We start from the raw sequence: 14173 nt of genomic DNA, 5'->3' as shown, positions 1-14173 counted from the left end.
AACACAGCAAACTTGGAGTGACTCCACGCCGCGCGCTGGGCCGCCACTAGGCGCCACTAGAGACCTAGAGACTGACGGAGAAGCGCGGGCGCCGATAAGCGCACCAACAGTTTCTCATACTCCCCGCGCGCGGCCGGAGAGCTGTCCATATCCAGACAAAATGGCGGCGCACGCACTTAACGGCGGAGAAGGTTTTTTCGGCCACAGCTTCCAAACCGTTGTAGATAGACGGGTATAGTAAGCGAGGCCGATTGTAGGTCTCTGTACAAGCTACAATCGGCTCGCTTACTGTACCACTCTAACTTGAACGTTTTCGAGCTGTGGCCGAAAACTGTTCGGTCTGTCGCTGCGCTCCGCCTGGCCCCACCTTACCGCACCGCTCTCCGCTCCGCTCCCTGTCCCTCTCCCGCTCCCCTCTGGGCGGCCCAGACAAAATGAGCCCCCCAGCGCGCGACGGCGCCCGCGCTTCTCCGTCAGTCTCTAGGTCTTAGGCGCCACCAGGCGGCTGGAGTAGCAGGTCACTGCCGGTGAGGCCCAAGGCCCGGGGGGAGGGGAAGATCGGAGAGATCCGCCCTCCAAATTGAAACAAGTCGCAGCCCAACGGGAGATTGGAACGGTTCCGGATTAACTCGCCATTAAAGCGGCGCGGCCGATCGGGCTGCTCACCTGTCGGGGTCGGTCCGGGTCGGCGCGGGTCGGCGCGGGTCGGCTCGAGCCGGGCGGACTGATTGCTCGGAGACCTCGCTGCAGAGCCACTGGCACCACCGTGTCGCGGGATTACGTTAGACTCTAATCACCTGTCTAGCCACACGTAATTGGTGGCGGGGTGGGGCCTCCCCGGACCTCCCCGACGGCCGCGCCGCGGCGGGGTGCCTGCGACGAGGCCGCAATAGGGTTCGATGCCGTCCGGACGCATCACGCGTCACGCCACCTTCAACGTCGACTTACTCGCGCAGCAGTGGCCTCGCACCCTCCCCCTCTCTACCGCCACCAGTGTGGCGCAGTGCGCGGCGACCGGTTCCAGGAACTTTCGAGTAACGCAAAGTGCGGGAGACTCCGCTTCATTCTGCTGAGTGGACAGCAGAACGCCCAGCCCCGCCCAGCCGAGGGCGAGGAACAGTTCGACACCTCGTCGTCACCGTCACCCGGGCGGCCCTTGGATTGATGGCCCCCAATGAAAAACAAGTCGTTGATTCGTGCCGGGGCGGAGTGTCGGGCCGCGCGCGAAGACGTAAAGTTACTTGGGGCTGTTTTGCGGAGAATCCCTTTCCGAAGTTTTTGCATTGCTGGGCGGCCCCGTACTTCGTACTCCGTCCGTCGGCAGCGAGCCCAGCTCAGCTCACCGCTTCTCTTTAGAGTCCTTTTCTCTTGGGGGAGCCCCTGTGGTGGAGAGGGTAGGCCGCCCGTCGCGCAGTCGTGGCGCGGGGTTGCCTACTCAGCCCACTGCAGGGGCTCCGTCCCGTCGTCGTCTCCATCATCATTATCATCGCGTCAGAGGGCCACGAAGGAGTCGAGCCTCCTTTGACGTCGGTTCGTGAAATCATATCCTGCAATTAACCCGCCTTTCAGCGCACGAGAGATCGTAAAATGTAGTCTGGGTGCACAGCGCCGCACCGCTCTTCATGGCCGCGCTGGCCGTGCAGGCCCTACGGCGGGCGAGGGTCAGGCCACCCCCGCCACGCGCCGCCACAACCCGAGGCCTCACTGCTCCATCGAGGCCGGCATGGCCAGCACGGCGATACGAAACGTGGCGGGGCGTGGTGGGGGCGTGGTGGGGGCAGGGGAGAAGGCGGAACGAATCATCATAATGAAAGTCGGGTCTGAAAGGGGCCTGCTTGCACACGGTACAGCCACGGCCCGGCCGAGGCACACAATGGGCAATAAGCGTGGATCAAGGAAGCGGCGCCCTCGCGGCCTCGGCTGGCTTGGCCTCGGCTGGCTTGGCCACGGCTGGCTTGGCCTCGGCTGGCTTGCGCGCGACGCTCATACGGCCGCTCTGATTACCCGGTCCGCCCCGCGGGATGGCCATGTGCGATACATCAAACTGACCGATGCTAGGACAATGCGATTAAATTCCCAAAGTCGGGTCTCTAAGAATTCCAGCGCATGGCCGATTCTGATTGCAACGACAGGTCCAAGTTAATTGCCGCAGATTTATATCGGCGGGATTTCTCCGTGCGGCCTTTCCGAAACTACACAGAGGCCAATGTTTTCCTGAGCCAACTGTGCTTTTAGTGTCAATATATTGTATCGAGCAGCCTTTTGAGTCGTGAAAAATCTTCTGTTGCCTTTTCACTAACATGAGTGTCACAACTAATCCTCTTATTTGGGTGGGCGGGGAAACGAACGAATCATCATAATGAAAGTCGGTCTGAAACCGCTTCACACGTCGCACGGTCCGGCCGAGGACAATGGGCAATAAGCGGGATCAAGGAAGCGGCGCCCTCGCGGCCTCGGCTGGCTTGGCCTCGGCTGGCTTGGCCACGGCTGGCTTGGCCTCGGCTGGCTTGCGCGCGACGCTCATACGGCCGCTCTGATTACCCGGTCCGCCCCGCGGGACCCCCGGCCGGGTGCGTCCGTCACGGCCCCGCCCCGCTCCACCCCGCCCAGCCCAGCCTTCGGTCCGGGCCTCTCTGTCCAGCCTGCCAGGGATAATCTGGCCCAACACGGGCCGGGACGTAAGGGCCGGGCAATGCAAAGGGCAGGCCCCAGGGCGGGCCCTTGGGAAAGCACCCCAAGGGCCCCACGGGAGTGTTCGAGCCCCTGGAGTGGCCGCGTGTAGATGGACAAGAGGAGTGCAGTGGGCAGGGGGAGGGGGCCTTCCCTTGGACGGGGGGTCGGCCCTCGTGGGGTCTGTTTCGCCTTTATCCTCGAGGACAGGGCACCCTGAGACGCGGAGCGCGCGGAGCCCGTCCCTGACCCAGCGACGTGTGCTCGTGGGAAAGAACCCAAGAGCGGCGTCCTTCAGTTCACGGCCCGGAACGTCTTCACCCGGACTCGTCACGCCACGGAAACAGACTGGCGGCGGGGCAACTCAAACTCGCAGCGGTTCCTTGCTTCGGCGCTGCAGGCCGGTGTAAATACGTAAAGGAGAGACGCGCGCTGTTGTAGTGGCAGTGGCGCTGTTCTCCCCACTTGGCAGGCCGATTCCGGAAGCGTGGCTGTGCCTCTCTCTCCGCGTAGGAGTGCGAGAGACAGGGCGTCGGTGCACGGTCGGCCCCAGGTTACCCCCGCCCCGCACGGACACTGCGGACAGGTGCCGTTCGTCAAAGGCGCAGCGGCGCAGCGGCGCATCGCGCGCTACATTATGGAGGGGGTCCGTGCGGGCCGTCCGGGCAGCGCCGCCATGGCCATGCCGGCGCCACCGGGAGGCACTGCTTGGGGGGCAGGGCGAGGCGGGGCGAGGCTAACGCCATTCGAGTCACGGTCCGTTCAATTATTGAGGCAAACCAGAGTCGGCGCGGGGAGCGGGGCGGAGCGGGGCGGAGCGGGGCGGAGCGGGGCGGAGCGGGGCGGAGCGGGGCGGAGCGGGGCGGAGCGGGGCGGAGCGGGGCGGAGCGGGGCGGAGCGGGGCGGAGCGGGGCGGAGCGGGGCGGAGCGGTGGGGGAAGGGAGCGTGTTCCAGCAGACACTGTCATTCGCCGGACCCACCGTCGCGCACGAGTCACTGACCAACACTGTTGACTCTGCGCGCGCCTCTGTGTGTGTGCGTGTTTCTGTCTGTGTGTCGGCAAGACGGATGGTGCCGTTGCAGCGGCGGGGCGTGGCGCCGCGCTGCGCTGCTGAAGCCATTCCTCCCCTCCTGGATTGCTTCTGAGTGAGGGGTGCCACTTACGGTGCTAAACATTTATGAACTAAGATCGTGCGGCCCGGCCCGGCTCGGCGCGGCCCGGCTCGGCGCGGCCCGGCTCGGCCCGGCCCGGTCGGCCCGGCCCGGCTCGGCGCGGCCCGGCTCGGCTCGGCGCGGCCCGGCTCGGCTCGGCGCGGCCCGGCTCGGCGCGGCTCCAGGCGGAAAGAGAGAGGGGTGGGGGCAGCCTGTGGCGACGGAGTGGCATAAACTCCTCCCCCGCCCCTCCGCGACGTCCACGACGTCCACGACTCCGCGGATGCCCATTTTGGCGGGAAAGAGGTTCCGTCGTAGAAACGGCCCACCCCTCCCCCTTTCTCAAAGGGTTCTGGCAGGGCTGGCAGGCTCGGGAAAGTTGCGTGTCCTGACGCGCGGGGGGTAAAATCCCTCTGGCTGCCAGCATGCTGCCGGCGCCAATTAACCAATGACGTAATTTTGGTTGTTGGAATTTCGGGGACGCGTTCATTAAAACAGCGGCAAAATTAAAACGGGAGTCGAAGCGCACCGGCGGCATAGCGGCACCCTGGCAACACGGCTGGCACCCTAAAGAAATAATTTTTTCATCTGAAACTGTTTTTTCCCACGTGCAATGCTCTCAACTAACGCGATGCGAGGCCACTTTCGGGTTGAGAACTTATTCATTTCGAGTAAACGCCATAATCCTCTACAGCGTTGGGGTACTCTGTTCGAAAAAGGGGCACCCGGCGCATTAAAATTGCTGGAACGCGATATCCATTAACCCGGCGCGGAGAGGCAGCCGGCTATCAGTTACCCGGCCACGATCGGGCCGCGGGGGAGAAGAAGAGCCCCACCCCAAAGACAGCCTCTTACCTCGCCATCAGCCACGAGCCTCCGACTTGATCTGCGTGTGCTGCCCGGGGAGCCGAGGAGGGGGCGCTGAGGGCCTCATCTGCATACTCATGCGACGCAGGGCGAGTGTTGTTCCCCCCCCCCTGCCCCGCACGCCCTTCCCGCCACGGACGGCCCGACACAATAGTCAGCAAGGATGGAGGGGAAACTTTGACATCCCCCCCTCCAAAGTCGTCATCGTGGCAGCAGCCCTGCGTCTTATCGGGCCCCGCGCTCCTGCCTGCATCCCTCTCAGAGGCTCGGATCGTTTCACCTGCACCCCCCTCCAGCAGGCCCCGACAGAAACAGCTGCAAGGCGGACAAAACCGCAGCCTCACCAACCTGCGCCACGTCGAATTTCATCCCACATGGGCCACGCAACAACAGTGCCCTCCAGACTCCTGCCTCTGTCCCTCTCCGCAGCGGGTGCGAAGGAAACGGAGCGACATGACGCGTTGCGGAATCGCTCCGAACACGCGGCGGCCGAAACGGGCCTGGCCTTGGCCGCGAGGCAGGTTGAAGGAGAAACACAGGCTGGCCGCCCTGGAAAGGCGACGCGACGCGACGCCATGCCGGGTACAGGGATGAGCCCAGGGCCGTGGCGTGCTCTCCAGGTGGCCCCCTCCCCCTGCCCCTCCCAGCCCAGAAGTTATTGCCGCCCGGTCCCGCCTGGGGTCGCCGTGCCGTGCCGTGCCGTGCCGTGCCGTGCCGCCGTGCGCGTTCGTCTCACAGGTCAGAGTGCCTCCAAATTGGAGCAGACGTTCGTTTTTTCCGGGAGGCGTTTGGCATCTCCTCGTAATAAACACCGGAGCGTTTCTGTTACTCTCTGTTTTCGTCTCCAAGGCTGCCGGCTGTTGTTCCGTTTTCGTCCCGCGGGTTTTCGCGCTTCATTTTTTTTTCTTTTTTGAGTATGGCATGAATATCGGTCGTGCGTGGGTTTGTCTTTTGTTTTTTTGCAGAGAGGCGGTGAATATTGATGAGTCGGTAACTTCAGAAGGCGGAGCGGCGTTGGCGCAGTTTACTCTCGGTGACCTTGGCGCGACCTTTGGCTCAAAAGACTGCAGCGTTGACGCAGCCCCGGAGAAACTGCAGTGCCGCCTCGACCCGTGCCTGCGGCCGGCTGGCCCATGAAACGAAATGATTTTACTGGCGGTTTTTAGCCGTCCGAACGTTGTGTTTAAAGTCCCGAAAACAAGGGCCAACGTTGTTAGGTTGGCCACAGTGATTCGTAATTGTTTCCGCGTGTTGGCATTGCCGGCCCGGCTCGCCGCGGCTCGCCCTAAGCGGCTCAGCGCTCCGGGCTAACGAGAAGGGGCGGCGACGCAAACTTCCAAGTCAGCGTGAAAAAAAAAGAAAAAAAAAACTTTCAGAAAGATAAAAGCGTTGTCGAAGGCAAAACTAGAACTAACAAAGTGATGTTAAGGGCCGTCAAAATTAAAATACAAAATCCTATTGTGAGTTTGAAAACAGCAATATTTGCTACTTTCGGGTGGCCACAGCGTCCAACCCAGCTGTGGTCAAAGCCCCTCAACGTCCCCGTTGTTCTCTTAGGACCCAACTCTTTCATGCCCCCCCGCCTGGGGAACACTTTGACCACACTTAGTTTGGGAGCCCCATTCCAACGACCGACGTCCTCGGGGCGCGGCGCGCGGGCCCAGCCTGCTCTCGTGGACGTCAAAGTGAACGAACGCGCATCCCAGCTGGGCCGGTCGGGGCGGGCCGGCGGGCCACTCTCTGGAGCGCTGGAACTGGAACGCCCACGCCGGCGCTATTCCCCGGGGCGGCGGACAGTCGCTGGACGGCGGAGCAGAGAGCAGCCCTCCAAGGAGGTCACCCTCCCCACTCCGAGCTCCGCCGAGCCGGCCGAGCCGGTACGGCCAAAGCCACGTCTGGGCGGCTGGCCCACGACGCGCGCGGGCCCCAAGTCTGCCCAAGTCCCAGGAGGCGGCGCTCCTGTTCGTTGCCTGTGTTGTTGCCACGCCGAGTGGCCGAAAGCAGCCGAAAGCGGCCGAAGAAGGCAGTCGAGGAGCTAAACGTCGTGCAAAGCTGCGAAGAAACGGGAGCGCCCTGTTTAAGGTGCACCAGCGGGTGGCGGTTTTGCAGGCCGCTGCTGCGCGCCCATGTGACGCGACGCCCCAGAAAGTAATTTACGCGGCTCGTTGCCATGGCAACATTATTGGGCCAAAACACGCACACACGAACATGCAGTGTACACGCGTCATCGCGCCTCCATCGCGGGGCGGCGGTAATGCTCGCCACGGCCAGCGCCACGCCGCCTGCATCGGCGGGGTAGGCAGCCCGCCGAACGGCGGCGCGTGGAGCCGTCGGCGGCGGCCTACCGCCGTACCATTACCATTACGGGCTAGAGCACAACTGGCCGGGGCGCCATGTTCAGGCGGGCTTACCTGGGCCGTCCCGGCGACGCTGGCTGCGCTGCCACTTCGTTCTCCGCTAGCTCCGCCTGCGCCTCGACAGGAACGGCAGGCTGGACGACGACGGGGACGTCCCGCTCGACGGGGAAGTCGGGCTGCACGACGAGGGCGTCGGGTCGGACGACGAGGACGTCGGGCTGGACGACGGCGGGGACGCCCGCGGCCGGTGCGGTGGGGGACGGCGGCACCGCCCCCGCATTCTCCAGGTTGGCGCGCGGCGGCTCTTCCTCCGCCATGACGACCTCCTGCGTCTACAGCAGCATGCCCCCTCTGCAACAACCAGAAGGCCGCGGTTCAACAAGGGCCCTCGCCTCCCTCCCAGACAAACAAGGCAAACACAGGCTGCGCACAGGCAGCGCACAGGCAGCGCCGGGGGCCGTGTTCATCGACATCGCAAAATGTTGGCAAACTCGCAGTAGTTCGAGGAAAGGGTGGCAATCCCGAGCGAGCAACCCGCGGAGGCGGATCGGGCGCACACACACACACACAAACATTTCAGTGGCAGCGCAAGCGCGGGGTTCCGCGTTCCACCGCCCGGGATTCCGCGGTGGCTCGAGTCATCCTTGTGATACGCGAACGTGTTTGCTGAGGGCCCCGGGGGGTGGGGGGCGGGAAGGACGCATACCCTCGGCAATAATTGTTATTCTTGCATGAAGACATGGAAGCCGTTGTTTGCCGAGACGCGTGCTTGCGGAAGAATGCTCGCTTCCAGTTCGCCCCCAGCCCGGCCTCCGTGAGGGGCATGCGGGCGGACGCAGGCCCCAGCACGGCCCCCAGCACGGCCCCCGGTGGCACCACCACACCGGCATCGAATTTGGCGTGCCAGAGCTGAGCCGGGCTGCCTGGCTCGGGTAGGGTTTGGGTGTCTTGGGTATCGCACTCGCGCGGCAGGGTTCCATTACCGGCCCGGCGTGTCTCCGACCGTCGCCATGTCTTCGCCACCTCAGGTGCTGCCATAGTGCAGCTCCAGTGTTGTGGGTGCGTCGACAGTCAGGACGCTGCCGTTCTATCCTATCCCCACTTTACGGGACGTGGACGCGCCTGACTTTAACGCGATTGGAGTCGCAGTGCGCCGCTGCGCTGGGGCTGGGACGACAAATGTCAAGCGCTGTAACTACGGCTCGGCTCCCACTAGGCTTCCGTCGGCTCCCGTCGGCTCCAGCTCGGCTCCCGGCCGCCTAGCTGAAGTAATGGCGGCAACGACGCCGTAATGACGCCCACTCTGCGCTGCGAGTGAAGAGTGAAATCGCCCCCCCCCCCCCCCCTTCCTCGTCTCGCGTCCGCCACGGCCGGCTCGGCTTGCCCGGACTCTTGGTCCACTGATTCACTGGTTCCGGACATCACATATCACTGCCGTCGCCCTGTCTCGCTTGCACTGGCGGGACGTCCCATGAGTGCGAGCGAGGCAGGGCGACGAAGCGCCATCCGTCCGTTCTGGCGGGGCTGGCGGGGCTGGCGGTCGCTGGGAATGAATTTCGGTGTTCCGATGGGCCGCAAACAATGGCCCTCGAGCCGCGCGATCAAGTGGTTCGTCGTCGCGTGGTCCGGGGGAGGAGGGAAGGGGGAAGGGGGACGGAAATTGGAGGAGGCATCAATGGAAAATCGTGATCGACCGTCCATGCCGCCGACACAGGAGTACTCGAACCGAGCCCCGAAGATAGTCCCCCATGGGTTCTTCCCACAGGACCCCCCAGCCCATGAAAGCAACCCGCCCCCCTTACCCCCCTCGGGTGAAGTGACCCGCCCACGCGGTGAGATCACGTTTGCGAACAAAGAAGCCAGCCTCGCTGGAAGGTGTGCTCAAACTGAAAGACTATATCGTCGGCTCAACACTGCCACACTCGCCGTGCGCTGAAAGGCCACTCCACTGGAGAAAGCCGCGGGGGAAGGAGGAAGGGGGCGCTAAAATGACGAAAAATAAGGTGGGCGGTGGGTGTGCGATTCCACGCGCGCCGACCCCTGGCCCTGCCCCGGCCCCTGCAGACTGATTCCGAGAGTCGCTCTCGTCGCTCTGTCTCTCTCGCACTCACGGGGCGCGCCGTATGGAGCGAAAGAGGGGGCTACGAAAACGACTCTCGGAATGAGTCCGCTGGCCCCGTCCCCTGGCCCCGTCCCCTGGCCCCGTCCCCTGGCCCCAGGCATGCCGAGCCTTGTCGTGCCGAGGGCGAGGGGGATGGCCGAGCCATACAGCGCGCTTCCACGAATACCAAGGGCGGCGGGGCGGGGCGGGCTGCTTCAAATAACGGCCAGCACGCGGAATACTTTCATTTCTCCGCTCCCCGTTGTTTACCTAAAGACATATTTGATGAGTGAGATTGGAATTTGGGCCGGGTCCTATGGACGCCGGCGGACCCGGGCAGCCCTGCCGTCCAGGCCGCGCGCCGTCACGGTGTCCGGCCGTGCGTCAACGGGAAGGGTCGCGGGGCGGGGCGGGGGCGGCCAGCGAGGCGTGTCGGGCCTTGGCGCAGCAGGGGTCGTGGAATGGAAGGAAGCAGGAGGAAGGCGGAAGAAGGCAGGTCGAGATGGCGCAGCCAGCCACGCCTCCTGGCCGCCACGCCAGCGGGGGGCGCGGCGGGACGCGGCGGGGCGGAGCACGGCGTCGTGGCCGTGGCGCAGATTTACCCCGTGCCACGCCAAAGGCGGCCAGGAAGGCGAGAGCTGGCCGGAGCCCAGGCAGGCTGAGGGCTCAGGCCGTGCGCCGTGTGGAGTGGAGTAAAGTGAAAAGTGACGCAGCGGCCCCAGGAGGGCCATCCGGCTGCCGCACGTCGTCGCCACGTCGCCACGTCGGCGGCTCTGCGGTGCTCTGCGACCGGCCCGCCTCTTCCACGCTCTAGTCCGGCCTGAAGTACGTCCTGGAGCTGTTCTGGGCACGCCTCCCAGTGTTAAGCCCCCACCGTAGGGCCCTAGCGCGCGCGTGCGGTGGCCGCTGGGCCGGGCTAGCCCAGGCTAGCCGCAGGGCTCCGCGATGGCGGCTGCACGCCGCACGCCGCGCGTGGCGCCGCGGGCGTCAAACAAGCCAAACTTGCGCCAAACTCGGCGGGCCGTCACGCGCAGTGCGCAGGGTGCGGCGCGGTGCGGCTCGGGGCGCAGCGGACCGGTCTGACGGCGCGCAGCGCGCATGCACTGGCAAACTAAAGACAGGCCCGACGCCCCGTCGACGGCCCGTCGGCCCGCCCGCCCGTGCGGCATGACTGACGGCTTACTTACCTCCCCCGCGGCGCGCGGCGACGCCCCGCCGACGTCCCACCCGACGCCACGCCGACGCCCACCCGGCCAGCGGCGCCGCGCCATGGGTGCCATCGCCCTATCCGTGGCCCCGCGGCGGCGGGATGAAAAGTGTCAGAAATTACTGTCACCCCTCCCCTCCTCCTCCACCACCACCCCGCGCTCACCGGCCTGGCGCCCCTTCGCCTCGCCGCTGCCCCGATCCCAAGGCGCCCTGGTAATGGATTGGAGCCGACGTATGGGAACGAAAGAGCAAGAGCGGCAGTGCTGCGCGGCCCAGCCAGGCCCAGCCAGGCCTCGTCTGGCGCACCCCACCTGCGAGGAAGGTGTTCTGCTGAGGAGGTTCCGTTCAAGGCGTTCCACCGGACGGCGTTCCACCGAGGGCGTTCCACCGAGGGCGTTCCACCGAGGGCGTTCCACCGAGGGCGTTCCGTTTAGGGCATTCCGTTGAGGGCGTTTCGCTGAGGGCGTTCCACGCATCGCAGGGCGGTGATAAGCACGTCACACCTCGCACGCCCCCAAGCCACGCAGCCACGCCCCGCCACGCCCCGCCACGCCCCGCCCGTCTTGCAGGCATCGACCTGGCCCTCCTTGTGCGCCTGCAGGAACTATTGACGCACCCACCCACCTGTTAGCCCTGTTAGCCGCGCCTGCAGGGCTGCCAACTGGGGGAGCCAAATTCGGGAAGCGCGCGCGTGTGCGTGCGTGTTGATAAGGCGGCCTCCATTCCCGACACCATTCCGGACCAATATTCGACACGTATCGCGCCAGTGCCAGCACGCCCAGCACGCCACAGCGCGTGGTGGTGGAGAGGCGCTCACTAGCAATTCGCGGAGGGTAAATAAATCGCGCGTGAATCCCATTTTTTGTTTGTTTTCCATTGGCCGATACACTGGACGCACTCCCCAACCGTTCCACGCGCGTCGCGGCTCCGCAAGTCTGAGGACAGCGATCTGCCTCCGCGTGCCGCTGTCACAATGAATGGGTGAAAAATGAACCCACAGTGTAGCAGCGTTACCGCAAGTTGGCCAAATCGGCGCGAAAGGGAGCGACTGTGCAGGCAATAGCAACCGCCAAAACCAAACAAAAGGCTCCTCAATACTCCGAACACACAGTCTTGGAAAAGCGGCTCCGTGCAGAAATTAGGCTTGCTGGGCGGGGCTAACCACCCCGGCGGGCAGCGAGCCGACTAAGCCAAAGCGGGCTGTGGCGATACGCCACTCGGCCCGGCCGAACAATACGGAACCGCCGCACCGCCGCACCACCACAGCGGAAAATGGGGTCGCCGACGAGCACCCCGCGTCTCGGAGTTCGACAAAGGGCCCCTCTAGGGGAATGGTAGAAACTGCGGTGTATTTCAGCTTGGTCCGGGCTCTGGTCCAGTGTACTAGCGAGAGAGCGTTTCATGCCGATTCGCGGAACACGCTTTACTGATCGCGAAGGAATGTGGAGCCAGCGCGCCAGCCGAGCCTAACCTAACCTGCGCGTGCGACCACGTGAGTAATTAGACCTGGGCGGACTCAAAGGACATGGGATGGGGCGCGGACGCGCGGACGCGGCCAGTGAATGCCGGTCGGTGCGGCGCCCCTTTCACATGGGGACCGCGAATGAGTTATGTCCGGTTGAATCGAATCACTGGGTGGGACGCGCGGTCAAGAGGCCCCGAAAGGGGGGAGGGGAGGGGGGGAGGGATCCATCAGGCAGCCACCGCAGACTGATAGAGATGGAATGGCCGAGCGTGGCGAGAGCAAAATATTCGCGGCGGTGGAACACCAAAGCAGAGAGGATCTGCCCGTGCCGTGCCGTGCCGCGCCGTGCCGTGCCGTGCCGCTAGCAACGGCCTGCTGTGTTTTAATTAAACCAGCAGCATGCCCTCGACAACTACCGTCCTTTGTTCGGCAAAATGGCCTTTTCATCAATAACTTCCGGGCGGTGTTGTTGTAGCGATCGGAACGGCGCGCGGTAGTGACCCTCCCGCCACGACACAACCTCTGCCGCGCCACTGTGAGCGGCCGCCATAAAACGGCGCGGCATTCTTGGCGGGACACTCCACCCCCACCCCCTCCCCCCGAGAGACGCGGCGGCTGCCACTTATCGACGTGGGGCTTTATCGTGTCAAAGTGCTCAGCCTGTGGGCAGGCACGGCCGGCATCCCATCCAGTGCAGCTGGCCCGCCGCCGCGCGGGAGGGAGGGAGGGGGAAAGAAAACGAGGACGAGAAGAAGGGGGAGAAGTACGTAGCGCGCGTAGCGTCCAGGCGGCAATACAGGCGGTGCAAAAACGCGCTTTGAACTGGAGCCAAATGGCGCCATTTGTTGTTGAGCGAGGACACGACAGGGTCACGGTGCGCCTCGCCCGCCACGCCACCGCGACCAAGCACCATCATTACTGCTGGCCGGCGCAGTGTGCCTAGCCTGGAGACGGGCGGTGCGGACGGACCCGTCCCCGCTCCGGTGCGCAAGGAGAAGGGCATGAAGGGCCACGGGCTGCCCACGGCACGCTCGGCTGGCCGCGGCACTCATATCCTGCCCTCTGGCCCCCTGGCCCCCTGGCCCCCTGGCCCCCTGGCCCCCGGCCGGCCTGGCCGATGTATAAATGCATGAAGCTCTCGGCAACGACTCTCGACACCCCGCTTGCCCGCTTGCCCCGCCCTCCCCCGCTCCGTCTCTTTGTCTTTTTCCCTCCTACATAAAGTACGCGCCCGGGACCTCGACACACCGAGCCGCACCGAGCGCCACGGTGGCACACAGTGTGCCGCCGCGGTGGCCACAGCGAGCGAGTGAGGCGTGAGGCTCACGGCCCTCCCGCCGGGCCGCCCCTGTTTGTCTTTTAAAGCGACCGAAAGCCAAACTTCGGAGTCCTTGTTGCGGCATGCGACGGAAGGCTGCTGGCGTAAATGAGCGGAACTTTGGGTCCCACAGTGCGTCCTCCGTGACGCCTAGGCGCGCCTGTTGAGCAGACTCATGTGGACTGTCGGCGACTGTCATGTTCAGCGAGGGGAAAAGCAGGGACTCAAAGACTGGAGACATTCGTAGGCATGCCGGCGCCGGCCCAGCCCCCGCCCTCTGGCGAGGCCGAGATGGCAGAGCGGCCGAGACCCTCTTCGTAAGAGATTGGCCCGGCCGAGGCGGTGGTTGGAGGAGTAAAGGAGCTGACGGCGACCGCGACGCGTGAGGAGCCCAGAGCCGCCTAGGGCTGAGCCCTCGGCCCTCGCCTCGGCCCGCCGGCCATGCCCTGCAGGATTAGCGGAGGAGTCGCGGCCGACTCGCCTCGCCTGGATCCAGAGACCACCTACTCACCTTTTGAAAGGCTCTCCATTAGCCGCGTCCGGGGCTCTGATACACCGTCTAAGAAGGAAACCTGAGGAGGTTTCCAGACCGACCAGCAACCGGATTCTACCTCTTTAGTTTTGCAAAAGTGACGAATCGCAAACGCAGGGAATGACGCAGCCAACGGACCGGAGCGCCGCAGCGGGTTTGTCGCGCTGTCTCTCTCGCACCCCTGCGGAACGCCCGGCGGTGGGAGAGAGAGAGAGAGAGAGAGAGAGAGAGAGAGAGAGAGAGAGAGAGAGAGAGGAGGGGGAGAGAGAGAGAGAGACAGAGCGACAGAGCGAGGAAAGCACTGTTCGACCCCAAGGCTCCCCGTGACGCCACGCCACTGCCGGCTCGCGTTTTCCGCTTTTAGTCTGACCGCGATAAACGCCCTTGCCTGCCTTGCCCTTGCCGGTCGGATTTAGCGCCGCGCCACGCCACCACGCCACGCCACGCTGCCAGGCGACGCGCCACGCCCCACCCCCTTTCTCCCCTTTCAATCGGAAGCCGG

The 14173-nt window shown here is 64.7% G+C and overlaps 2 protein-coding genes across 2 annotated transcripts in view; one reads left to right on the top strand and one right to left on the bottom strand.

Annotated features, from left to right (window-relative positions):
* Positions 1–7199, bottom strand: part of LOC117649945 (arrestin homolog) — a 41145-nt gene extending 33946 nt beyond the window's left edge. The window contains exon 1 of the mRNA XM_034393143.1: positions 7101–7199. The gene's annotated coding sequence lies outside the window, so the exon portion shown is untranslated. The remainder of the gene's footprint in view (positions 1–7100) is intronic.
* Positions 1–14173, top strand: part of LOC117649947 (14 kDa phosphohistidine phosphatase-like) — a 69230-nt gene that overhangs the window by 35749 nt on the left and 19308 nt on the right. The gene's annotated exons all lie outside the window — the stretch shown is intronic.

This window comes from Thrips palmi, unplaced genomic scaffold (genome assembly GCF_012932325.1).
Source record: "Thrips palmi isolate BJ-2018 unplaced genomic scaffold, TpBJ-2018v1 HiC_scaffold_4, whole genome shotgun sequence".
Classification (NCBI taxonomy): domain Eukaryota; kingdom Metazoa; phylum Arthropoda; class Insecta; order Thysanoptera; family Thripidae; genus Thrips; species Thrips palmi.
This window is presented reverse-complemented; position numbering and strand designations above follow the sequence as displayed.